Raw genomic sequence first — 27,856 nt, 5'->3', positions numbered from 1 at the left:
GGGCTTTTTGTTGTTGTTAGGAGTTTTGTTTTTTTTTTTTTTAAGACATCTTTAGTTTCTTCTTTTGTTATGGGTCCGTTTAGATTTTCTACCTCTATTTGTGTTAGCTTAAATAGGTAATGTGTTTCCAGAAATTTATTTCTTCTAGGTTTTCAAATTTGTTGGAGCACAATTTTCCATAATATTCTGTTATGATCCTCTTTATCTCAGTTGGTTCTGTTATAACGTTGCTCATTTCATTTCTTCCACTTTGGTTATTTCCATCTCTTTTTTTTCTTTGTCAGTTTGATCAGTGGTTTGTCAAGTTTATTGATCCCCTCAAAGAACCAGTTTCTAGTCTTGTTGATTCTACTGTTTTTCCATTTCACTCATTTTTGCTCTGATCTTTATTATTTCCTTTCTTCTGGAGACTGTGAACTTCTTTTGCTGTTCCTTTTCCAATTGTTCAAGTTGTCAGGTTAAGCTATTGATTTGGGGCCTTTCTTCTTTTTTGATGTGTGCATTTATTGCTGTAAACTTTCCTCTGAGGCTTGCTTTTGCTGTGTCCCAGAGGTTTTGGTATGTTTGATTCTAAGAATTTTTAAATTTCATTTTTAATTTCTCCTATGACCCAATTATTTTTTAAGAAATGTGTTATTCAGTTTCCATGTTTTGTTTTGTTTTGTTTCCTTGCTCTTTCTGTTATTGATTTCTAGTGTTATGGTCAGAGAAAAATGCTTTGTATTATGTTGATTTTTAAAAAAATTATTGGTGCTTACTTTGTGGCCTAGAATTTGGTCTATTTTGAAGAATGATCCACGTGCACTGGAGAAGAATCTGTACTGTGCTAATGTTGGGTAGTGGATTCTGTATATGTCTATGAGGTCAAGTTGGCTGACTGTGCTATTTAGATGTTCCGTATCTTTATAAGGTCGCTATGAGTCGGAATCGACTCAATGGCAATGGGTCTTTTTGTTGTATCTTTATTAAATTTCTTTCTAGTCGTTCTGTCCATTGTTGAAAGTGGTGTGTTAAAGTCTTCTATTATTGTAGAGCTATCTATTTCTCTTTTTGATTCTGTTAGTTTGTTTTATATATTTTGGAGCTCAGTCATTCGCTCCATAAATATTTATTATGGTTATGTCCTCTTGGTGAATTGACCCTTTGATCATTATATAGTGCCCTTCTTTGTCTTTATAATGGATTTTAACTTATCCAAAATTATTGCCTCTCCTGCTCTCTTTGAGTTACCGTTTCCTTGATATATTTTTCCATCTTTTGATTTTTAACTTATTTATTTCTTTGGGTCTCTTGAGGCAACATATTGATGAGTCATTTTTTTTTTTTTTTAATACATTCTGCCACTCTGTCTCTTGACTGGTGCATTTAATTCATTTACATACAGTGTGATCAACAATATGTATAAATTCATTGCTGTCATTTGTTATACTTTTCTTTGTGATGTTAATGGCTTTTTTGTTCCTTTTACTTTTCTTGGAAGAGGAACTGTGCTGAGTTCCTTTTGTATATGGGTTTTCTGTTCCTATCGGTTGTTGCTGTTGTTTTTGTGTTTACTGAGTCTTTTTCATTTTCTTCTTTATTTTGGCGAGTAGATTTATTAATTTTCTTTGTGGTTACCCTGAAATTTACCTTCATCCTCTTAAATATATAACTTTCTGGTTATATCTTGGAAGCAACTTGACTTCCTCTCCATGTAGAAGTTCTGTAACTACACCTTTTATACCCCATTTTTGTTTTGAAGCTGTCTTCATTTACAGCTTAACACCTCTGGTTTCCTATAGTCAGTTTTGTAGCTTTGTTTTAATTTTGTGAAATCTTTATCTGGTTGGTATCTCAATGATTCTGTCATGTGTTTTTGTCTCAGGTTTTTGTCTGATTTTGTTGGTTCTCTCTCGGAAGGATTCCCTTTAATATTTCTTGTAAAACTGGTCTGTTTTTTTTACAAATTCCTTAATTGCTACTTATCTGAAAGACAATTTTTCTGGATATATGATTCTTGGTTGGCAATTCTTTTCTTTCAGGGCTTTATGTATGTCATTCCATTGCCTTCTCGCCTGCATGGTTTCTGATGAGAAATTGGTGCTTAGTCTTATTGGTGTCCCTTTGTAAAAGATATTTCCTTTTTCATGAGCTGCTTTCGGGATTCTTTGTTTGTCTTTGGTTTTGTCAAGTTTGATTATATGTTTCGGTGAATTTCTTCTGGGGTCTATCCTGTATGGGGTTCGTTGGGCTTCTTGGATGGAAACCTTCTCGTCTTTCATGGTATTTGGGAAGTTTTCTGACAATATACCTTAAAAAATTCTCAATGTATTTTTTTCTCTCTTCTTCTGGAATTCATATTATGTGTAAATTATTCTTCTTGATGGCATCCCACATAACTCTTATGTGTTCTTCATTTTTCTTCACTCTTTTTTCTGATTGATCTTCAAACAAATTAGTATCAAGGGTTTATTCCTCTATTTCACTGATTCTTTCTTCCATTGATTCCATTCTACTGCTATGTCCTTCCATTGTGCTGTTGATTTCTGATATTTTATTGTTAATCTTCTGAATTTCTAGCTGTTGTTTTTGTATGGTTCCTCACTGTCTATTGAGGTCTGTCGTTTTGTTCTGGTATTGTTTTCCTAAATTCTTCTAGAGTTTTTTCTGTGTCTTCCTTTGAGGTTCTATTTGAGTATCGTAAATATAAGTCTTTTGAATTTCTTCTCAGGTATTATCACTTCTTCAGGAAGGTTTTCTTTTCCTATATTTTGCTCATTTATCTGAGCCATCTTATCCTGTTTCTTCATATGATTTGTTATTTCTTGCTGTCTCCAAAGCACTAAAGTGTTATTTTATTCATTTATATATTTATTGATTGATTGTATGTTTGTTTGTTTTGTCCTGATTTTTTTTTTTTTGTTTTGTTTTGATATATCAGGGGAGGTGGAGTGGGTGTGCTTGGATGGTTGCCAGTCTAGTAGCAAAGGATCACTCACCACCTATCACTGGGTGGGTAGGATGGCAGCAGGCAGAGGGCAGGGTGGGAATGTGCTGCCACTGGTTGTGCATCTGGCAGCTCAGGAGTGGGTATTGCAGCTTGCCAGTTGGGTGGGCAGCAGGGGGGTGATGGCAGCTGGGGTGGGTGCATGTCACCATTCACAAGTGGGGCAGGGCTAGGGGGAAAGGGAAGTTTGTACCATGATCCCTGGGTGGGCAAGGCGGCAGGGGCAGGGGGCTCATGCCACTGGTCACCAGAAGGGCAGGGGGAAGGGGAACATGTTCCCCTGGTCACTGTGTACAGGTGTCAGGGCTCTCCCCGTAGGCTGCAGTCAGCAACTGGGACCTAGTGCCAACCAATGCAAGGGGGCACTGCTCGGAGTCTGGCCTGGTTGGGGACCTCCTGCTGATACTCTTTGGATCTTTTATTCTCTGTGCACCACCCACCCTAATGGTCAGGGACCACCACTGGTGAGTGTTCCTGTCTGGTTCCTGGCTCCCCTCCTGCTATATGGTCACCAGGATTCCTGGAGCTCTCATCTACCTTCCTGTATTTTCCCATCTTAGATCTGGTTCATGTCCTGCTCACCTTGCTTCTCTCCAGGTTTGTCTACACAATTTCTCTGACTCCTATTCAGAATTATGTGAAGTTGCCTTCCTGTGCTCCTCACCTAGGGTCACTCCTCACTTTGTCTCAAAATGGCCACTCTGTGCCAAGCCAGCTGTTAGGATACCTCCAGTATGTAACTCTCCTTGTTCACAGTTTTTGTTGAGTTTTTCCTTCCAGTTGGTGTTTGATCTAATTCTTCATCCTTCCTTTTGATGTTCAGAGTTCCGGGATTGTCATCTGTATCTGTTTCACTTGGTTTCTCGGGTCTTTTTTGTTGGGGGACAGCATGGTATGTCTGACTAAACTGCTATCTTGGTCTCCACCTATTAGGTACTTTAAATGCTGGGAGATTTTCTTGACTGTTAACTAGTTAAGCATAGAAAATTTAAGAGACAGGGTAGTAATGTGGTTAACAAACTAGACTGTGGGGACAGATGGCCTGGGATCAAATCCTGGCTCTACTACTCGCCAGCTATATGACCTTGAGTACGTTTATTGAGCTCTCTGAGTCTCATTTTTTTTTCCCTCCATGGCATGGGATAATACAAGTTTGTTATGAGGATTAAATAAGTTAATATATGTAAAATTCTTAGAACACTGAAGTGTTAATATCACTATTTTGATTTAAAATAGGCAATCTGGCCAGATTACCTAGTGAAACCCCTTTCACAATAGAGCCATCCACTGGGTAGAAATCAGAATGCCATCAATGGAAAATCAGCCTCCAGCTCTTGAGAATCCCTAATATAGCAACTGGGACTTCCCATAGGAAGGTTAAAGGTGGTGGATGTCACCAGTCAGGAGTGCTCAGTGAGGATCCACCCAGCCAGCAGCATTGCATCTCTCCTTAGCATTTTAAGGACAGATGGGACTCGCATATCCACAGCAGAAGTGATTTGCACACTCCCTGCAGAACACCGTGGAAAAGAGATAGCAAGAGATGAGAAAGAAGGGGTATACAACAACCACAAGTCAAGAAGAAGCTCATTCTGGTAGAAGATGAAAGCATTATTTGAATTCAACATTTATTTAGAAATTCAAGTTAATTAGGACAGAAACGTCATATAGAAAAAATAATTATGTCCTATGGGTTTTCCCATAGCTACTTTCATATATATTATGTGACTAGTTTTACACAAAGGACTTGTGAGTCAGATAGGCAAATCTAGCATTATTTCCATTTAAAGATGAACTGAAGAAGTAGGGAGCTTAAATGACTTACAAGAACCTACCAGGGCAGTAGGTAACGAGCAGGAATGTGAGCCCATTATAGGCAAGCCTATTTCATCTTTCTCTTCTAAGCACCAGGCAATAGACCTGGTGTAGAGGTGGGCTTCATTTCACAGTAATTGAGCAATTGAATGAATAAACGGAATACACCTAGAGCATACAATCATGATGCCTAATCCAGGACTCTGATGCTCATGCTTTGTGGGGGCCTAAACCTGCAGTTGACAGGCTGTAACTCAGAGGCGTCTGAAAAGGAAGGGTTTCAGCAGTTTGTGCTAGAACAGATTAGGTGTCTCATACATATAATTGGCATGAAAACTCCCCTACCCCTGTCAGCCTTACTGACAAGTGGAACTGTCCATTCACACTTATCAAGCTGCTGTTTGTAACCCATTTGTTCCTCTGTAAAATGAGGAATAAAGCTTGCCTTTTAGGTGGTTTCAAGGTATCCTTCCTAAGCAAAAATATGTATGTGCACGTATATGGGTATACATATTTTTCTAGTAGGTACACCACTTTATTAGTCCACATCTCACTACGCACAATTCAGGACAGAGCACTTCAAAAATGAGGATTTTGCACTGAACACATTTTCTTCTTGGACATTTGAGGAAAAAGAAAGAAAATGTGAGGTTGGGACCTAAGTGTCCCAAAACTTCAGCAGCCTCAGGCATTGCTTTGGACTTTCCTTTTATGCGAAGGGTGTTCTTTCTCTATTCCAGCGGAGCAGGGATTTTGAATTCTAAGTGTCTAAGCCCCGCCTTCTCTTCCAAAGGGTTCTTTTTTTGGGGGGGGTGGTGTTCAAAGCCAATGGAAGTGTGAGGAGAGAGGGTGGTTCTCCAAATGGAGTGAGTTGGATGTTGGATGAGTGGCTGGGAACTCTGGAGGCATCAAAACTGCCCGGAAGAGAAGTAGGTCCTGTGCAATCTGCTGTTAATTGGTGGTCCTCAATGGTTGCCAACAACAACTCAAACATAGTAACACAGTCTTGACAAGACTTCCACAGGGCCTCTTGTTACTGGTGACACACAATGCTTGCTCCAGAGACAAGTATTTGCAGTCAGTGATTCCAGTCTGTCTATCATGAGAAGTGAAGAAAGTTCTTCAATTGAATCCTTGAGAATTTTCTCTTTAATTTTGAAATTTCACCTCAGTATGGAGGAGGGTTTTATTTTTTTGTTTTTTTCATTTTGCAACTTTAGGAAATTTTATTCTTTAATTTCTTTGATGGTTTCTTCCTATTATTCACTCTGTTCTCTCTTGGAACACTTAAGAGAAGGATGTTGGAATTTCTGGATCTGCTTGCCAAGTCCCTTAGCTTTTCTCATACTTTATGTCTTTGTCCTTTGCACCGTTGTCTTGGTTATCTACTGCTGCTATAAAAGAAATGTCAAAAGTGGATGGTTTGAATAAACAGAAATTTATGTTCTTACAGTTTAGGAGGTAAGAAGTCTGAGTTCAGGGTGCTGGCTCTAGGTGAAGACTTTCTCTGTTGGCTCTGGAGGAGGGTCTTTGTCTCTTTGAGCTTCTGCTCCTGGGCAGCCTTCGCATGGCTTGGCATCTCTATTCCCCTAAAGATATCTCCAAGCTGCTCCAGGAATGACAACAGATGTAGCTCCTTTGGCCTGTTTCCTGCCTATAGAATTCCAAGAGGCAGACAGCCTTTTCTCCCTTCATTCTTTCTCTGTCCCCTTTAGTCTAAACTGGTGGATTTTCTGCTGTCGTAGCTGGTTAGACTCATCAGTCACAGGCTTAATCCCTTTAACAAAAGATTGTGTAGCCATGCCCTTGTTGAAAATTCTAGGACACATGTCCTTAGTTTGTACAACAAAATTTTCCAAATCTTTAAGTTTCACGTTCATTTTGCACAGTTCATTTTTAAGTCCATCTTTTTCCTCTCACATCTTAGTATAAGCAGCAAGGAGAAATCATGCAGCCCTTTAAGATCTTGCTTAGAAATCTCCTCAGCTAAATATACAAGCTAATCGCTTATAAGTTCTACCTTCTACCAAACATTTGAACATAATTCAGACAAGTTCTTTGCCACTGCATAAAAATCATTTCCCTTCTTCCACTGTCCAATCACATGTTCATCATTTTCCTTTAAAGTCTCACCAGAAGCACATTTATAGTCTGCATTTCTAACGACATTCTGTTGCTGGCGCAATATATAATCTATAGGACAATAGAGACTCTCTATAGCTCTCACTTCCTTGTGAGGCCTCATCAGACCTGTCTTTGATATCCATAATTCTACCAACAGTTTCTTCAAGGTAATCTAGGCTTTCTATTATCCCATTCCTCATTGCTCTAAACTCATTACGACCCATAGCAACCCTATAGGACATAAAACTACCCCAGAGGGTTTCCAAGGCTATAATCTTTATGGAAGCAGACTGCCACATCTTTCTTTCTTGGAGTGGCTGGTGGGTTCGAGCAGCTGACTTTTTGGTTGGCAGCCAAGCACTTAACCAGTGCACCACCAAGATTCCTTGGCTTTACTATTAAAAGAAAATTACTATTAGGCACCTTAAAACTCTTCCAACCTCTACCCATTACCCAGCTCCAAAACTACTTCCACATTTTAGATATCTGTTAGAGCACCATGCCATTCTGTTAGTACCATATTCTGTCTTAGTTATCTAGTGCTGCTATAACAAAAGTACCACAAATGGGTGGCTTTAACAAACAGAAATTTGTTTTCTCACACTCTAGGAGGCTAGAAGTCCAAATTAAGGGTGCTGGCTCTAAGGGAAGGCTTTCTTTCTCTGTCAGTTATAGAAGAAGGTCCTTATCTCTTTTAGCTTCCACTCCTGGGTGATCTTCATGTGGCTTGGCATCTCTCTTTCCCCATCTCTGCTTCTCTTACTTGCTTCTTTAATCTCTTTTGTTTCTCAAAAAAGATTGATTTAATGGGAAAAAGATAGTCTCTTTAACAAATGGTGCTGCCATAACTGGATATCCATCTGCAGAAAAATGAAAAAAGACCTATACCTCACACCATGCACAAAAACTAACTCAAGATGGATCAAAGACCTAAATATAAAATCTAAAATGATAAAGATCATGGAAGAAAAAGTAGGGACAATGCTGGGATTCATAATACAAGGCATAAATAGTATACAAAACATTACTAACAATGCACAAACACAAGAAGAGAAATTAGATAACTGGGACCTCCTAAAAACCAAACACCTATGTTCATCCAAAGACTTCTCCAAAAGAGTAAAAAGACTACCTACAGATTGGGAAAAAGATTTTAGCTATGACATTTCCAATCAGTGTCTGATTGCTAAAATCCACAGGATCCTGCAAAAACCCAAAACAAAAAGACAAATAACCCAATTAAAAACTGGGTAAAGGATATGAGCGGCACTTCACTAAAGAAGACATTCAGGTAGCTAACAGATGCATGAGGAAATGCTCATGATCATTAGCCATTAGAGAAATGCAAATCAAAGATACTATGAGATTCCATCTCACTCCAACAAGGCTGGCATTAATCCAAAAAACACAAAATAATAAATGTCGGAGAGGCTGTGGAGAGATTGGAAAACTTCTATACTGCTGGTGGGAATGTCAAATGGTACAACCACTTTGGAAATGGACTTGGCGCTTCCTTAAAAAGCTAGAAATAGAACTATCATATGATCCAGCAATCCCACTCCTTGGAATATATCCTAGAGAAATAAGAGCCTTTACACAAACAAATATATGCACACCCATGTTCATTGCAGCACTGTTTACAAAAGCAAAAAGATGGAAGCAATCAAGGTGCGCATCAATGGATGAATGGATAAATTATGGTATATTCACACAATGGAATACTGTGCATCGATAAAGAACAGTGATGAATCTGAAACATTTCATAACATGGGGGAATCTGGAAGGCATTATGCTGAGTGAAATTAGCCAGCTGCAAAAGGACGAACATTGTATGAGACCACTATTATAAGAACTCAAGAAATAGTTTAAACAGAGAAGAAAATATTCTTTGAAGGTTACGAGAGTGGGGAGGGAGGAGGGGAGAAGGGCATTCATTAATTACATAGTAGACAAGAACTATTTTAGGTGAAGGGAAAAACAACATACAATACAGGAGAGGTCAGCACAGCTGGAATAAACCAAAACCAGTTTCCTGAATAAACTGAACACTTCAAAGGCCAGAGTAGAAGGGCCAGGGGTTTGGGGACCATGGTTTCAGGGGACATCTAGGTCAATTGGCATAATAAAATCTATTGAGAAAACATTTTATATTCCACTTTGGTGAGTGGCATCTAGAGTCTTAAATGCTAGCAAGCGGCCATCTAAAATGCATCAATTGGTCTCAATCACCTGGAGCAAAGGAGAATGAAGAATACCAAAGGCACAAGGTAATTATGAGTCCAAGAGACAGAAAGGGCCACATAAACCAGAGACCACTTCAGCCTGAGACCAGAATAACTAGATGATGCCCAGCTACAACCGATGATTGCCCTGACAGGGAACACAACAGAGAATCCCTGATGGAGCAGGACAGCAGTGGGTTGCAGAGCTCAAATTCTCATAAAAAGACCAGACTTAATGGTCTGACTGAGACTAGAAGGACCCCAGAGGTCATGGTCCCCAGATCTTCTGTTAACCCAAGACTGGAACCATTCCCAAAGCCAAATCTTCAGATAGGGATTGGACTGGACTATAAAATAGAAAATGATACTGGTGAGGAGTAAGCTCCTTGGATCAAGTAGACACATGAGACTATGTGGGAAGCTCCTGTCTGGAGGGTAGATGAGAAGGCAGAGGGGGACAGAAGCTGGTTGAATGGACATGGGAATACAGGGTAGAGAGAAGTGGTGTGCTGTCTCATTAGGGGGAGAGCAACTAGGAGTATATAGCAAAGTGTATATAAATTTTTGTATATGAGACTGACTTGATTTGTAAACTTTCGCTCAAAGCACAATAAAAATTAAAAAAATTAAAAAAACAGAAATAGCATAATCCAAAAAAAAGAGAGATCGATTTAAGACACATCCTACACTAATCCTCTCTCATTAACACAACAAAGACAACCCATTCCCAAATGGGATTATAACTACAGGCACAGAAGTTAGGATTTTACAACACATATTTTTGAGGGACACAATTCAATCCATAACAATTTGGGATTATAACTACAGGCACAGAAGTTAGGATTTACAACACATATTTTTGAGGGACACAATTCAATCCATAACACTGTGTTCTGGGACAATTCCTTAGCTCATTCTTCAAGCTTACAGATTTGTTTTTCAATTGTGTCCCTTATCCTATTCATTTCTTTAGATGAATATTTTTAGCAGTAAACCTCACATGAAGAGAGTTATGAAGAAAAATTTTTTTTTAATTTATAAGTTAATTATGATCAAAATAAATTGAGAGATTTGCCATGTTCTTGAGTAGAAAAAAACCCAGTTAGATAATTGAAAATTCTTCTTAAATTCACTAATAAATCCAAAGCACTCCAAATAAAACCACAAAAGAATTGTTTTTAGTAGATGAGTTATCTAAAATTAACCTGGGGATGTTTTAAGATGGTAGTTTTTTAAATCTCTCCAGTTTGAAATGACACTAAATGGATAGTAAACGAAAACACACACACACACAGGTGGAAACCCATAAAAAATTAAGAGAATAAAGAAGAAAATGAAAACAGATAAGAGATTTCAACACAATTTTGGAAGACAGGACCATACAGAGCAGAGGTGAGTGATTTAGCAGGGAGGAGAAAGTGTTTATCTCGATCACATGGAGAGGGTTACCAACAGAAAACCTGAGATGATCAGAATTTGGACATAGCAGATACAGTGAATGGCTGATATGAGACGGGGAGTTAAAAATAGTGGGTTGTTGAAAGTTTGTTTATGGAGTAGCCAACCAGTCTCTTATACCTTTTGCTTCATCTCACACAGTCAGGCTACTAATTTCCCAGGCTATAAACTAAAAGCTTTTTTTCTGTATTATTTGAATTGGAAAGCTTAAACTCAAAGAATGGAGGTAGCAGAGGGGGGAAAAAAAAACACCAAAAAACCAAACCCGTTGCCATCGAGTTGATTCTGACTCATAGTGACCCTATAGGACAGAGTAGAACTGTCCCATAGAGTCTCCAAGGAGAGCCTGGTGGATTCGAACTGCTTAGGTTAGCAGTGGTAGCACTTAACCACTACACCACCAGGGTTTCCAGCAAAGGGAAGGTACATGGGAATCTGCAGAGAAAATAGAAGGGCCTTACAGTCATCTTTCCCCAGTATGCAGAGAACCAGGCATGTTAAAAAAAAAAAAAATCAGAAGACAAACAACCCAATTAAAAAATGGGCGAAGGACTTGAATAGACATTTCTCCAAAGGAGATATACAAATAACCAATAAGTACATGAAAAGGTGTTTAGCATCATTACCTGTCTTAGTTTCTAGTACTGCTATAACAGAAATACTACAAATGGATGGCTTTAACAAAGAGAAATTTATTCTCTCACAGTCTAGTAGATTCAGGGTCAATTCAGGGTGTCAGCACCAGGGGAAGGCTTTCTCTCTCTGTCAGTTCTGGGGGAAGGGCCTTGTCATCAATCTTCCCTTGGTCTAGGAGCTTCTCCAAGCGGGAACCATGGGTCCAAAGGACACACTCTGTTCCTGGTTCTGCTTTCTTGGTGGTATGAGGTCTTCATGTCTCTCTACTTGATTCTCTCTTTTATATTCAAAAGAGATTAACTTAAGACACAACCTAATCTTGTAGATTGAGCCTTGCCTCATCAATATAACTGCCATAAATCTCATCACACTAACATCATAGACAGAGGATTTACAACACAAAAGAAAATCACATCAGATGACAAAATGGTGGACAATCACACAACACTAGGAATCAAGGCCTAGGCAAATTGACACACATTTTGGGGGGACACATTTCAATCCATAACAATGGCTATTATTAAACAACAACAACAACAACAAAAGTGTCAGTGAGATGTAGAGAAATTGGACCCCTAATTGATCACTGGTGGGAATGTAAAATGGGGCAGCCAATGTGGACCCTCAAAAAAGTTAAATATAGAATTATTATAAACCCATTGCCATCAAGCTGATTCCAACTCATAGCAACCCTATCTGACAGAGTAGAACTGCCCCATGGAGTTTCCAAGGAGCGCCTGGTGGATTCGAATATGACACAGCAGTTCCCCTCCTGGGTATATATCCAAAAGAATTGAAAACAGTGACACAAACAGACTCATATACACCAGTGTGCTTTGCAGAACTGTTCTCAATAGCCAAAAAGTGGAAACAACCCAAACGTCCATTAACAGATGAATTGATAAACAGAATGTGGTATACACATGCTAAAAAACAAACTTGTTGCAGCAAAGTCAATACTGGCTTATAGCGGCCCTATAGGACAGAATAGAACTGCCACATAGGGTTTTTGAGGAGCAGCTGGTGGATTTCAACTTCTGACCCTTTGGTAGCAGCCAAGCTCTTAACCACTGTACCACTAGAGCTAATATACATGCAAGGGCATATTATTCAGCCATAAAGAGAAATGAAGTTCTGATAATGCTACAACATGGATGAACCTTGAAAACTTTGTTAAGTGAAATAAACTATATAGAAAGAACAAATATTATATGATCCCACTTGTATGAACTATCTAGAAGAGGCAAATGCATAGAGACAGACAAGAGATTAAGTGTTGCCAGGGGCTGAGGGAAGGGAAGAATGGGGAATTATTGCTTAATGGGTACAGGGTTTCTGTTTGAAGTGATGAAAATTTTTTGCAAGAGTGGTGATGGTTAAACACACACACACACACACACAAGAATTTCAGAAAATTCTTTTTGGGAAACTAAATGGTCTTAGAGAGAAAGCTTCCACATACTGACTCCCTGCTCAGTCAATCCTAAAAGAAGTCCACAAGTCAACAAGTGCTGCCCCCAATACAAAAAAAAAAAAAAAAAGCCCATTGCTGCCAAGTTGATTCTGACTCATAAAAACCCTATAGGACAGACTAGAACTGCACGTATACTTTCCAAGGAGCACCTGTTGGATTCGAACTGCTGATCTTTTGGTTAGCAGCCATAGGTCTTAACCACTATGCCACGCCCCAACACAGGTCCTCCTTGTTTAGAGGCTCACTCTTAAATATGAACAGAGAGCCAAAGCACCACAAATGGCTGAGAAAAACCTCTAGCATGAAGAAGACCAACACAAGGACAAAAAAGAAGAAAATAATCTAGAGGAAACAACTAATACAAAGAAATATGGAAAAAAAATTTAAATAATCTTTAGGCAAATAAATGAAGATATTATATCCTTATACTCAGAAATAAATGTCAGAAACAAGGGTAAATCAAAGAACGAGAGATAACTCTTGGAAATAAAAACTTAATCAAAATGGAACATTCAATAGAAAGGTTGGAGAATAAAGTTAAGGAAACCTTCCAAGAACTAGCACACACACACACACAAAAAGACATAGCATTAAAAAAAATAGGAAAGAAAAGATAAGTAACATAGAGGATGACTTCAAGAAGGCCAACATCTAACCAAAATGATTTCTGGAGAAAGAAAAGAGAAAATAGGAGGAGGAAGGCATGAGGTAATATGGCAAGAAAATTTCCCAACACTATGTAAAGCAAAAATCTCTAGATTGAAAGTGTTCATAAAAGGATCCAATGAAATAATTGTAAGATTTCAGAATTCCTGGGAAAAATAGAAGATCTTAACAGTGCCCAAAGTGGTGGTGTAGGGGGAGTCATTTACAAAGAATCAGGCAATGAGAAGAATTGAATAATTCAACAGCTACAATTAATATTAGAGATAATTAAGAGAGTACCTTCAAATATTTGAAGGAAAATTAGTTTCAACCTAGGCTTCAAAACCTTGTCAAAGTATGATTCCACAGAATGGATAAAATAAAAAAAATTTGGAAGCATGAGTGAAATTAGTCAGATGCAAAAGGACAAATATCGTATGAGACCACTATTATAAGAACTCAAGAAATAGTGTAAACAGAGAAGAACATATTCTTTGATGGTTACAAGAAGGGGGAGGGAGAGAGGGAGGGAGAGGGGGACTCACTAGATAGTAGAGAAGAACTAATTTAGGTGAAGGGATGGACACACACACAATACAGGAGAAGTCAGCACAACTGGACTATACCAAAAGAAAAGAAGTTCCCTGAATAAACCGAACACTTCAAAGGCCAGAGTAGCGGGGGCCGGGGTTTGGGGACCATGGTTTCAGGGGACATCTATGTCAATTGGCATAATAAAATCTATTAAGAAAACATTCTGCATCCCATTTTGGAGAGTGGCATCTGGGGTCTTAAATGCTAGCAAGCGGCCATCTAAGATGCATCAATTGGTCTCAACCCACCTGGAACAAAGGAGAATGAAGAACACCAAAAACGCAAAGTAAGTATGAGCCCAAGAGTCAGAATGGGCCATATAAATCAAAGACTACATCCACCTGAGACCAGAAGAACTAGATGGTGCCTGGCTACAACTGATGACTGCCCTAACAGGGAACACAACAGAGAATCTCTGATGGAGCAGGAGAGCAGTGGGATGCAGACCCCAAATTCTAGAAAAAAGGCCTGACTTAATGGTCTGACTGAGACCAGAGAATCCCGGAGGTCATGGTCCCCAGACCTTCTGTTAACTCAAGACAGGAAACATTCTCGAAGCCAACTCTCCAGACAAGGATTGGACTGGACTACAAGACAAAAAATGATACTGATGAAGAGTGGGCTTCTTGGATAAAGTACACACATGAGACTATCTGGGCAGCTCCTCTCCAGAGGGGAGATGTGAAGACTGAGGGGGTCAGAAGCTGGCTGAATGAACACAGAAACACAGGGTGGAGGGAAGGAATGTGCTGTCTCATTAGGGGGAGAGCAACAAGGAGTATATAAAAAATAGCAAGGTGTATATAAGGTTTTTATATAAGGTTTCGTATGAGAGACTGACTTGATGTGTAAACTTGCACTGAGGGAAAAAAAAACTATTTCAGAAGGGTAAGAAGTCTGAAATACCACCTCTGTTTCCTCTTTTAAAAAGCAACTGCAAGATTTAACAATTGTCTTACGACAAACGCTCTGTTGATGTCAACTAAAACAGCTGTATAATATAATAAATATATGATATTATACATATATGTATATATATAGTCATGGATTGAATTGTGTCCCCCCAAAATATCTGTCAACTTGGTTAGGCCATGATTCCCAGTATTGTGTGATTGTCCTCTATTTTGTGACTGGTGTAATTTTCCTATGTGTTGTAAATCGCAATCTCTGCCTGTGGTTAATAAGGCAGATCAGATTATGTTAAAGGGATTAGGGTGGGATGTAACACCCTTGCTCAGGTCACATCCATGATCCAATGTAAACAGAGTTTCCCCAGGGTGTGGCCTGCATCACCTTTTGTCTTACAAGAGACAAAAGGAAAGGGAAGTGAGCAGAGAATTGGGGGACCTCATACCACCAAGAAAGAAGAGCAAGAGTGTGCATCCTTTGGACCCAGGGTCCCTATGCTGAGAAACTCTTCTACTAGGGGAAGATTGATGACAAGGCCTTCCTCCAGAGCAGACAGGGAGAGAAAGCCTTCCCCTAGAGCTGACGCCCTGAATTTGGACTCATAGTCCACTAGACTGTGAAAGAATAAATTTCTGTTTGTTAAAGCTATCCAGTTGTGTTATTTCTGTTATAGCAACACTAGATAACAGATACACACACACACACACACACACACACACACGCTCCCCACTTATTGACATGGTTAGGTTCTAAAGACCTGTAAAAATCAGCCTCATGTGACAATGGCGTTAAAAGGCAGAGACCATCACTACACCACAGCCTGAGTTCAAGCAGGTCATTAAGCCACACCACAAGGTGGCATTCCACTCTGGAGAGGCCCACAACTGGGCTAACAATGCTGAGCTACACACCTCCAGCCAGCTGTCCCAAGGCCCCACCATGATACCCCACAGTGTCCTGCGCACCTTGAGCCAGTTGCCCAAACTGCAGAACACAGTTGTGTTCCTCATGGCCAGGACCAGCAAGTATTCCAAGAGAGGCATGGGTACCAGCAAGGGCAGCACCAGCCTTGATTGTAAGAAGGTGGCTCTGAGTGCAGGTGGGACCCTCGCCTTCGTCATCCTGGGCCTGGTGGTGCTCAAGCATCCTTGGCCATTGACCACCAGCATCAACACCTCTTAGACACCATTCCACTGTGCTCCATCCCCCATTCAGCTACATGGAAATAGTGGAGAACCACCTCTCTCCTCTTTTTCCCTACAAGGCTGCATCTGCCAAGAAGGGCTGCTCTGACCTGCCCTCCTCATGCTGCTGCTGAATACCTTCGCCAAGCAAATGACATGAGAGACTGTGTAAAATCTCAGCATTTGTTACTCCCAGATTTACATCATTAATGCACAAAATAGTCAGATAGTAGTTTTTTACTACTGTTGTAAATGCAAAATGTAGAATAACAAGATAGTTGGTGAGGAGTAGATATATATATATATTTTGCTTCGTTTTCTTAAAAGCTTCAAAGAGCCAATAAGATAGTGAAAGTTTACCAAGCCAAAATTTGGAAAAATATTAGAAGTAAACACTCAAAGTTGCTTTTGCTCCAACCAGGAAGAAACAACTGCAATATGAAACTGTTGTATTTGGCAGCCTCACTAGGCAAAACAGACAAAAGGGCCTGTGAAGTGGACAGCCTGATAAATACCCACATATTAAGTTGGATCCCCTTGTGTGGTGCAATGAATTACTTAATTGGCCTTCCTCTTTGTGACTCATACACAATGAATGTGTAGGCCTATGCAAATAAGGCATACAAAACCCTAACGAAGGGATTGGTCAGTTTTGCCACCCTGCTAGGATTAAAATGAGCCATCCCAGTGGCAGGAGGAAAGGATCTCACCACCATGAAGAAAGAAGAGCTAGGAGTGGAGCACATCCTTTGAACCTGGGATCCCTGCACTGAGAAGTTCCTGGAACCAGAAAATCAAGAGAGAGAACTGTAAAACGAAGATGGTAAGAAGTGGCAGCACAGAAACGGTGGCAGCAGAGGCAGGAGACTAGCTGGAGAAGGCATGGTGGGCTTCCTGGTCCACAGAGCAAGAAAGCTGAGTCTTTGTTCTGAGTCTTACTGGTAGAGTGGGGTGCCTCTGGGTATTTATTGACAGAGCTAAAAGAGCTTTGTAACACTTGCCCAAGTAGAGCAGAGGCCAGGCCAAGGGCCAGAGAGAGACCTGCCTGCGGGCACGCCTAAGAAGAGGCTGTCCTGAACAAAGAACTGTAATATGAGCGCTCCTGAACCTGAACTGTAACCTGCTACTTCATTTGACCTTCATTTGCTGATGTGGCATGACTCAAAATGAAAAGAAACAGCTGCAAACATCCATTAATAATCAGGTAGAATGTATGAAGTATGAATTGAGGAAAATTGGAAGTCTTCGAAAATGAAGTACCCACTGCGGTCGAGTCGATTCTGACCCATAGCAACTCTATAGGACAGAGTAGAACTGTAGAATGCATAAATGTCAATATCCTAGGCGTTGGTGAGCTGAAATGGACTGATATTGCCCATTTTGAATCAGACAATCATATGGCCTATTATGCTGGGAATGATAAATTAAGGAGGAATGGCATTGTGTGCATCATCAAAAAGAACATTTCAAGATCTATCCTGAAGTATAATGCTGTCAGTGATATGATAATATCCATAAGCCTACAAGGACGACCAGTTAATATGACTATTATTCAAATTTACGCACCAACCACTAAGGCCAGAGATGAAGAAATTGAAGATTTTTACCAACTTCTACAGTCTTAAATTGATCGAACATTCAATCAAGGTGCATTGATAATTACTAGTAATTGGGATGTGAAAGTTGGAAACAAACAGGAAAGATCTGGAGTCAGAAAATACGACCTTTGTGATCAAAACGATGCCAGAGATCAAATGATAGAATTTTGCAAGATCAAAGACTTCTTCACTGCAAATAACATTTTTCACCAACATAAATGGTTAGTATTCATGTGGACCTCACCAGATGGATTACACAGGAATCGAATTGACTACAGCTGTGGAACGAGGCAATGGAAAAGCTCAATATCATCAGTCACAAAAAGGCCAGCAGCTGACTGTGGAACAGACCACCAATTGCTCATATGCAACTTCAAGTTGAAGCTGAAGAAAATTAGAATAAATCCATGAGAGCCAAAGTATGAGCTTGAGTATATCCCACCTGAATTTAGAGACCATCTCAAGAATAGATTTGACACATTTAACACTAATAACTGAAGACCAGACGAGTTGGGGGTTGACATCAAGGATATCATACATGAAGAGATCATTAAAAACACAGGAAAGAAATAAAAGACCAAAATGGATGCCAGAAAAGACTCTGAAAGTTGCTTTTGAACGTAGAGTGGCTAAAGCTAACGGAAGAAACGATGAAGTGAAAGAGTTGAACAGAAGATTTCAAAGGGTGGCTGGAGAAGAAAAAATAAGGTATTATAACAAAATGTACAAACACCTGGAGATAGAAAACCAAAAGGAAATAATAGTCTCAAGCTGAAAGAATTGAAGAAAAAATTCAAGCCTTGAGTTGCAATAGTGAAGAATTCTATGGGGAAAATATTAAATGATGCAGGAAAGCATTGAAAGAAGACGGAAGGAATACACAGAGTCATTATACCAAAAAGAACTGGTCGACATTCAACCATTTCAGGAGGTGGCATATGATCAAGAACTGATGGTATTGAAGCAAGGGGTCCAAGCTATACTGAAGGCATTTGTGAAAAACAAGTCTCCAGAAATTGAAGAAATACCAATTGAGATGTTTCAACGGGTGGATACAGCACTGGAAGTGCTCATTTGTCTGTGCCAAGAAATTTGGAAGACAGCTACCTGGCCAAATGACTGGAAAGATCTGTATTTGTACCCATTCCAAAGAAATGTGATCCAAGAAAATGTGAAAATTATCAAACAATATCATTAATACCGCGCACAAGTAAAATTTTGCTGAAGGTCATTCAAAAGCAGTTGTAGCAGTATATTGAAAGGGAACTGCCGGAAATTCAAACTGGATTCAGAAGAGAACGTGGAACAAAGGATATCATTGCTGATGTCAGATTAATCATGGCTGAAAGCAAAGAATACTAGAACGATGCTTACCTGTGTTTTGTTGACTATGCAAAGGCATTCAACTGTGTGGATCATAACAAATAATGGGTAACATTGCAAAGAACGGGAATTCCAGAACACTTAATCGTGCTCATGAGGAACATGTACATAGACCAAGAGGGAATTGTTCAAATAGAACAAGGGGATACTGTGTGGTTGAAAGTCAAGAAAGGTGTGTGTCAGCGTTGTATCTTTTCACCACACCTATTCAATGTGTATGCTGAGCAAATAATTCAAGAAGCTGGACTATATGAAGAAGAACATGACATCAGGATTGGAGGAAGACTCAACAACAACCTGCAAGATGCAGATGACACAACGTTGCTTGCTGAAAGTGAGAGGATGTGAAAAACTTCACTGATGAAAATCAAAGACCACAGCCTTCGGTATGGATTACATCTCAGCATAAAGAAAACAAAAATCCTCATAACTGGACCAATAAGCAACATCATGATAAATGGAGAAAATATTGAAGTTGTCAAGGATGTCATTTTACTTCAATCCACAATCAACACCCATGGAAGCAGCAGTCAATAAATCAAAAGATGCATTGGATTGGGCAAATCTGCTACAAAAAACCTCTTTAAAGTATTAAAAGGAAAGATGTCACTTTCAGGACTCACAAGTGCCTGACCCAAGCCATGGTGTTTTCAGTCGCCTCATATGCATGCAAAAGCTTGACAATGAATAAGAAAGAGTGAAGAGTTGATGCCTTTGAATTATGGTGTTGATGAAGAATATTGAATATACCGTGGACTACCAGAAGAATGAACAAACCTGTCTTGGGAGAAGTACAACCAGAATGCTCCTTAGAAGTAAGAATGGCGAGACTATGTCTCACATACTTTGGACATGTTATCAGGAGGGACCAGTTCTTAGAGAAGGACATCATGCTTGGTAAAATAGAGAGTCAGTGAAAAAGAGGAATACCCTCAGTGAGAGGGATTGACACAGTGGCTGCAACAATGGTCTCAAGCACATCAACGACTGTGAGGATGGCATAGGATCGGGCAGTATTTTGTACTGTTGTACCTAGTGTTGCTATGATTTGGAACCAATTTGATCTCATCTAACAAGTACACTTCCCTAATAAACCTTATAACTGTATGGTCTGTGAGTTCTGTGTGGCCATTGCAATGAACTATCGAACCCAGCAGAGAAGTAGAGAATGCCATGGGAGTCATAATCAGTGAAAAATTTGGAGGGTAGAAGCATGTCTGACCTCTACCTCAGGAATCAGCCTTGGGCTGTTAATCTTGATTCTCCTTCCCTCCTGTTATGTTATAGGTGGTCGGACGCCCACACCACGCCATTTTTACACCTTCTTTCATGCCTTTCAGGTATATGAGTCACCTGTCCACAAGAGAGTTGGTACTGTTCACCTTCAATTACAAGAGACCCATATGTTACAGGACTAAGCAATTTTAGCAGATTACAAGCAACAAAATGTACAAATAAACCTCAGGCCTAGCTACCATCTATTAAGAGGGCAAGGCAAAACTCAGCTCAGAAGTAAGAAGCTTTGTCTTCAGCAGCTGGATGTGAATGGCCATATCCAAGGCTATCTGATTAGCACCACCGTCCTTCAGTCATGGCTTGCGAGTTGCTATGGTGCTGGAAGCTATGCCACCAATATCTCAAATACCAGTAGGGTCACTCATGATGGATAGGCTTCAGTGGAGCTTCCAGACGAAGACAAACTAGGAGGAAAGGCTTGGCAGTCTACTTCTGAAAATTAGTCAATGAAACCCCTATGGATCACAACAGAATATTATAGTGCTGGAAGATGAGTCCCCTATGTTGGAAGTCACTCAAAATATACAGTAGCCACAACAGTGGACTCACTGTTTCATCCTGTTGTACGTGGGGTTGCCATGAATGGGAGCTGACTTGACGGCAACTAACAACAACAACATCTGATAGGCAAGCTTATGCTGTTTGCATGGAGATGATGGAAAACAGGTCCGTGAGGAAATCAGATCTTTGCATTCCCATTCACCCTCAAACCCAGTCAAGATGAATCAGGATGTGGCAGGTGGGAGCAGTTAATGAGCAGACCCAGGTGCTCAGCTGACCTGGGTCTATTCAGCTTTTTTTTTCCCCCATTCACTTCTCGTTTCAATGTTTATACTGCAACTGTTGATGTTGCTTCTGCTTTCAAAACCTCCTGGCACGTGAGACAATGACTGCGTAAGGGAACATTGGTTATGTCTGGGCTGCCTGAGTGCTTCACAGGCTGGGAGTGGCTAAGTTTTCAAGACAACACAGCACTCAGCTCATGCCAGAGCTGAAAACTGCAATGCCAGCCTACAGTGGCTTGCAGATACTCAGTGGGCGTGAAACACACCAACTTTCCCCATATGTCTCAATCTATATGGAGGTTCTCGTTTTCCCAGTTGGGCTGAGTCAGAAAATTTAGACCTGAGTTCTAATTCTAGTTTTTCTTCTACATAGCTCACTTGAACTCTCTAGGCCTCAGTATCCTCAGCTGGAACCTCTAGTGATTCGCTAACATCCCTATCATTCTGTGTGGCTGCACTTTTGGTGTCAGTTGCTATCTGGTTGTTGGACCTTGGAAAATATTCTCTCTGGGTCTCTCTCCATTTCATCATTTGTAAAAGTGGGACCAATACAATAAGCATCTCACAAGGAGGTTGTGTGTTTTATGTGAGACAATGCCATGGAAGCGCAAAGAACAGTGAGTACATACAATAGGAACTTAATAAATGTTAGTTTCCAATACCTCCAATATTCTCCATCTGTGAAAGAGGAATGACAGCTGCCTACCTAGCTTATGAAAATTCAGATAAGTTATGGAATGGTCTGGAAAGTGCTTGGAATTAAGAAAAGGATATGCAAATGACAGGAATTATTGTTACGCAAAAATGGACTGAAATTAGAGCTTAAGGCAGAGTGGTAGCAGATTTGATGTGCCTGACTAATTCATTAAACAGAATAAAACTACAAACAGAGAAATCTGTTCAAACCCCTGGACTTGCCTCAGATGAGAATGAGAAAGGGAAGGCAAAGGAGGAATCCCAGATGGTTCCCTGGCTCACTCAGCCCAGAACACAGACCTTGGGGAGGGAGGGGCAGGGGAGAAAAAGTGCCTGTTGGAGGAGGGGGAGCCACCGAAGCCAATGGTGAGCTGGGAAGAGAGGTGACGATGGTTAAAGAAGGGGGTTATTTCAGACCTGCTTACTGGGGCTTAAAGAGGGTTTTGGCTCTTGATAAAATGAGGGGAAGGAGCTAGAGGGAATTTCGCTTCACTTGTTATGAAAAAAGGGTGAAGAAGGGAATCACCGCATAAGATATTGTGCCTGTTTCATCTTAGAGGTCCTACAGAAAACAGACACTTGTTTATACAATGGGGTCTTCTCCTGGGGACCCAGGGGAAGCAGGAGTCCCAGGCTGGACAGAGACCAAGCTGTTGGGCAGAAATTGGACTTGGCTACAGATGTTCTTCTCCTACATTATAAAAAATCTCACACATACAGCACAGTTGAAAGAACTTTCCAGTGAACGCGGATATAACCCCACCTAGATTCTCTCATTTACTGTACTTTCTTCATCCCATACCTATACATCCCTCTATCCATCCATTACTCCATCTTACTTTTTGTGCATTTCAAAACCAAATTGCAGACAATACACTTCCCCCTAAATACTTCAGTATGTGTATCATTAACTAGAGCTCAGTATTAGTTTATAGAAATCTCCTTTAGATGTAAAAATTTCATACAATGAAATGCACGTATATTGAGTCTACAGGCGCTAAGTTTTAACAAATGCATGCACTTGTGTAAACCAAACCCTTAAAAAAATATAGAACTTCCAATCACAGCAGGCTTGGCTACAGACTTGCCACAGCTAGGTGACCTTGGACAAGTCCCTGCTTAACTTTGATCCCAGCAAGTCCCAAGCTTTTCTGATCACAGAACCTTTTTTCCAAGTGGCATGTCCATAAATGCTGTCTTAGAAAATTAAGCCAAAATGGAATATTAAACACCATTTAGATCAAGCCCCCATATTACAATTGAAGAAACCTGGGGACTGGAAGTCTTTTATCCTAGGTCACGAAGCTTGTGGAACCGTAGTGACAAAAAGCTAAGATTTATGAAGTAATCCCTCTGGACAGGAAATAAGCTAGGTGTTATATGTATGCTTGAAGTTGTCAAGGATCGCATTGCATTGGGCAAATCTGCTGCAAAGGACCTCTTTAAAGTGCTGAAAAGCAAAGACGTCACCTTGAAGACTAAGGTGCACCTGACCCAAGCCATGATATTTTCAATAGCATCATATGCATAAGAAAGCTGGATAATGAATACTGAATAATACTGGATAAGGAAGACTGAAGAAGAATTGTTGACTTTGAATTGTGGTGGTGGCAAAGAATGTTGACTATACCATGGACTGCCAAAAGAATGAACAAATCTGTCCTGGAAGAAGTACAGCCAAAATGCTCCTTAGAAGCAAGGATGGCAAGACTGCATCTTACATACTTTGGACATCCTCAGGATGGATCGTTCCCTGGAAAAGGACATCATGCTCGGTAAAGTAAAGGTTCAGCGGAAAAGAGGAAGACCCTCAACAAGATGGACTGGCACAGTGGCTGCAACAATGGGCTCAAGCATAACAATGATTGTGAGCATGGCGCAGGTCCAGGTACTGTTTTGTTCTGTGGCACATAGGGTCGCTATGAGTCAGAACTGACTCGACAGCACCTAACAACAAAACATGACAGAAAGGAAGCCCTGGTGGTGTACTGTTTAAGAGCTATGGCGGCTAACCAAAAGGCTGGCAGTTTGAATCCACCAGGCTCTCCTTGGAAACCATATGGGGGAGTTCTACTCTGCCGTATAAGGTCTCTATGAGTTGGAACTGATTCAACAGAAACAGGGTTTTGGGTTTGGTAAGACAGAAAATTCTGGTAGTGATCTAACTTTAGGCATTGCATTTCTCGAGTCAGGGTTTCATGTGATGTTGCCAGGGAATCTGGAGAACATGGGTCATTCTCCCCTTCTCCAGCCCATTTCTTCTTGTCTTGACTCCCTTCTCAGGCAGCATTCAGCCTCACGGAGATGACCACCAGCAGATCCTGGTTTATACCCATCCAGGTCAGCAATTTCAGAAAATGAGATTGAAATCATCTGGCAAAAATCCAAAGCTTGGGTTGTATTGAACCAGTTTATTTCAGTATTTGAAGAAAGATGGAATCTATTGACTGGCCACAATGGGTTATGGGCCACCACTATAACCAAGTACGGGTCAGCTCCTCCAGAACTCCATGGCCTAAAAGGAAGAGAGGTATGGTACCCCTAGGAAAATCAAGGTGCCATATTTAGAGGAAAGGGGAAGTGGATGCTGAACAGCAAAAACTAGTTAACAAAAACAAGATTAACAAAATCAGTTGGTGATGTGAATTGATTTGAATTGTTGAAAGTGAGTTTCCTAGAATAGTAGCTGCCAGATGTGGTTGATCATTTAAATTTCTTACCTAGTTGTTTCAATACAGATTTCACAGCCACACCCAGAACTACTGAGTCAGAAACCTGGCTGTCAGGGATCTATATTTGAAAGTCCTTGGGTGATTCCAATGGATAGTTTTTGAGAGCAATTGTCCAAGAAAGTAAAATTGTTCAGGAAGAGGTCTGGTCATGGGTAAAGCCCACCTGTAGAAAGGGCTAAAGCCCCAGGTTCCCAACCTTGGTTGCATTTTAAAATCACCTGGAGAAGTTTTCAAAGTTATGGACCCTGTATTCCCCATTCCCCATTGCCATCGAGTCAACAATTAAGTCAGAATCTCTGTGGTTGATGCCCAAGCATCATTCTTTATCACAAGCTCCCCCAAGTGATTCTAGCGTGTATTGGTGTTAAGAAACCTTGGCTTAAGTTCTAATGAGAGACTTAGAATTCATACGCAGGAGAGGAAGCTCAAACTAATATCCATTAGGACAAAGTTCCACTGAAGCTCCCAATGTCTCGTATAACCACTAAGAAAATGCCAGTTCCCCAGTTCCCTAATTTAATAAAGGATTTGGATTTAAAAGGCCAGTTCATTTATGTATTGCACTTCTCAGAAAACATACTTGATTTCTCAAAGGAACTGTCACTACTTAAACCCAGGGATCCAACAGGAAGGTCCCCAAGTAACTATAGTCCATTCCCCCTTCCCCAAGGATGCCAGGTGCTGTGTCCTGCACCTTGCAACACTACTTCACTTCTCTCAGAGATTTTCTGGTATCAGTGAAATTTTTAATAATGCTTCTATTTTTTCCCCCCATAGGAAACCCTGTAATGGTGGTCATTCTGATGCCAGGCCATGAGGGAGCTACCTCTGTTCACATGGGCCTTGTGGTCATCATTCCCTACTGTGGTGGGGCATAAGAGGTAGGATGTGAAAGATCACTTGCCCACATGACTAGCCTCTGCCTAACTCCCCAACTATTTGTCTTATCACTCTCACTCCTGCCTACTAAGCTCAGGCTACCAAGGCCTGCTTTTGTTTTCTTGAAGTAGCAGGAAACTACCCCAAGATCTTGTCTCATGCTGTCACTGCTGCCTGGAGAACTCTCCCTCACACCAACTCCTGTTAATCTCAAGGACCTCAGAGTCTTCTGTTGATGTCCTCCCCACTAATCTAAATTATGTCCCCCCCTGTTATTCTATCTCGTGGCTCCCTGTACTTCCATTTGCATATTACATCTAAATATGTATGTTTATTCATATAAAGTCTGTCTTCCAAACTAGGCTAGAAGCATCATTAAGACTAGGACTATATTGTGTTTGCTCATTATCATATACTAGTTCTAAGCACATGTCTGACACAGAGGTACATACAAACACTTGTTGGATGGTTATAAATGACTAAACTGCTACGTACTCATCACTCCATGGACCTATTCTACCAACTGCGTTTGAGGCATCTGGATTTCTTCTTTCTCCCATCACAAGTCATGTCCCCTCTCTTGAAGTCTCATAGCCAGCTTTCTGGGCTTCTCCTAAGACACAAACTAATCTCTCCCAAGTATCATGGTTATTTTTTCCTTTCCGCATTAGACTGTAAACTCCTAAAAGGCATGGGTATATTTGCTCATCTTTTTGCATACTCTGTAATATCTTTCACAGTGCTTACACTTTATACATGGTCTAAAGAATTTCTGAATGAAAAGAATAAAAAAAGCAAGCATTCAAACTCACGCACACACACTCCCAAAAAATGATCAGACTTACTGGTCTGACAGAGACTAGAGAAACCCCAAGAGCAAGGCCCCCGGACATCCTTTTAACTCAGTACTGAAGTCACTCCTGAGGTTCACCCTTCAGCCAAAGATTAGACAGGCCTATAAAACAAACAATAACACATGTAGCTCAACCACGTATGTGAGACTAAATGGGCACACCAGCCCAAGAGCAAGGATGACAAGGGGCAGGAAAGCTTGACGAATGGAAATGGAGAATCCAAGATGGAGAAGGGGAGAGTGTTGACACCTCTCAGTGTTGGCAACCAATGTCACAAAGCAATATATATATTAATTGTTTAATGAGAAACTAATTTGCTCCGTAAACTTTCACCTAAAGCACAATTTAAAAAATCAGCTCACTGAAATATAAAAATAAAGAAAAAAAAGCAAGCAAAGTGGTTGTCTTCTAGCTTACCTATCTTACTTTTCCATGTGCCTATATTGTTAAATTGCATCTTCAGATTCCTCATTGAGCAAAGAATAGTGGGACAGAAGAAGGAAGGGAGGGTGGAGGAGGGAGGCAGGAAAGGGAGGGAGGGAGAGGGGAGGGAAAGAGGGAAGGGGAGGGAGGGAGTGAGGGAGGGAGAAAGGAAGGGAGGAAGGAAGGAAGAAGAAAGAAGGAGAGACAAACAGAGGGGAAAGAAAAAAAGGAAAGGAGAAAAAAGAGGGGGAGGTAAGAGATGGGGTACAACATTTTATCATGATTATTGAAATCAAATTGAAGGCCCAGTAATTAAAAATAGCATAGGCTTTTTTCTCCACCCTCCCTTCTCTGCCATAATTGCATTTGATTACTTCTGCTGCGTGGCCTTTTTGCTAAAAATTGATGGACCTGATAGTGGTACTTCGTATATTAATTTTCGCAGCTCTTGCTCATGACTCCTCCTGATAAGTCCTGGAGGTGGTACAGAGTTGACATTGATGAAAATAACCCTATTTCACAGATGAGAAAGCTGATGCTTGCAGTGGTTGGCCAGTTCAGAGTGAAGTGCTAGCAAGCTCGACATCGAATCATGAATGGAATCAGCTCCAAGGGCTTCAAAATCTTTCAGTCAGTTCAGAAGCCTCACAATCTCTGGGTCTAATTGTGTTCTTTTGCTCAGTATGTTCTCAAGATATGTCTGAAAAAAAAATTTTTTTTTTCTTTCATGAATGTCTCTGCCTCTTCTGTGAGTTAAATATGAGATCTTAATGGTCAACCATTGTTTCATTCCATTTGACCCAATGCATAAATGGATTTCCAAACTATGTACCGAGAAATATTCAGTTAAAATGGCTGTCAGATAAAGTCAAAGTTTAAGTGGAGAATAGGTTAGAACTCTATTAATATATTCTGAATAAGATTGTAGGTATTTGTAGAAATGGGAGAATTCAATTGATTGATGAGAAGGAATAGCCTAAGGATAAAACCCAAAAGTCTAAGGATAAGTAGATGTTTAACCTTGGCAGCATTAATTTACTTCATAATAGTCTACAGAGAGTAAGTCATTCAAGTCCAACCAGCTTTTCCTCCATTTTCCCATTCACTTACCTGATCCTCTTGAGGGAAATACAGCATCAAAGAAGCTGAGGTTTATATGGAAC

General features: G+C 40.4%; 1 protein-coding gene across 3 annotated transcripts in view; it reads right to left on the bottom strand.

The window, feature by feature from the left end:
- Positions 1 to 27,856, bottom strand: part of FEM1C (fem-1 homolog C) — a 105,048-nt gene continuing 77,192 nt past the window's right edge. Inside the window, exons 5-6 of one of the 3 annotated variants that reach the window (XR_010319296.1) lie at positions 27,105 to 27,856; positions 1 to 26,371 (exon numbers count right to left, since the gene is read on the bottom strand). The gene's annotated coding sequence lies outside the window, so the exon portion shown is untranslated. The other 2 variants (XR_010319295.1, XM_064276161.1) reach the window with 2 other exon arrangements.

The sequence above is a fragment of the Loxodonta africana genome, chromosome 2 (genome assembly GCF_030014295.1).
Source record: "Loxodonta africana isolate mLoxAfr1 chromosome 2, mLoxAfr1.hap2, whole genome shotgun sequence".
Taxonomy (NCBI): domain Eukaryota; kingdom Metazoa; phylum Chordata; class Mammalia; order Proboscidea; family Elephantidae; genus Loxodonta; species Loxodonta africana.
The sequence above is the reverse complement of the archived record's forward strand: the minus strand, read 5'-3'. Positions and strand labels throughout refer to the sequence as shown.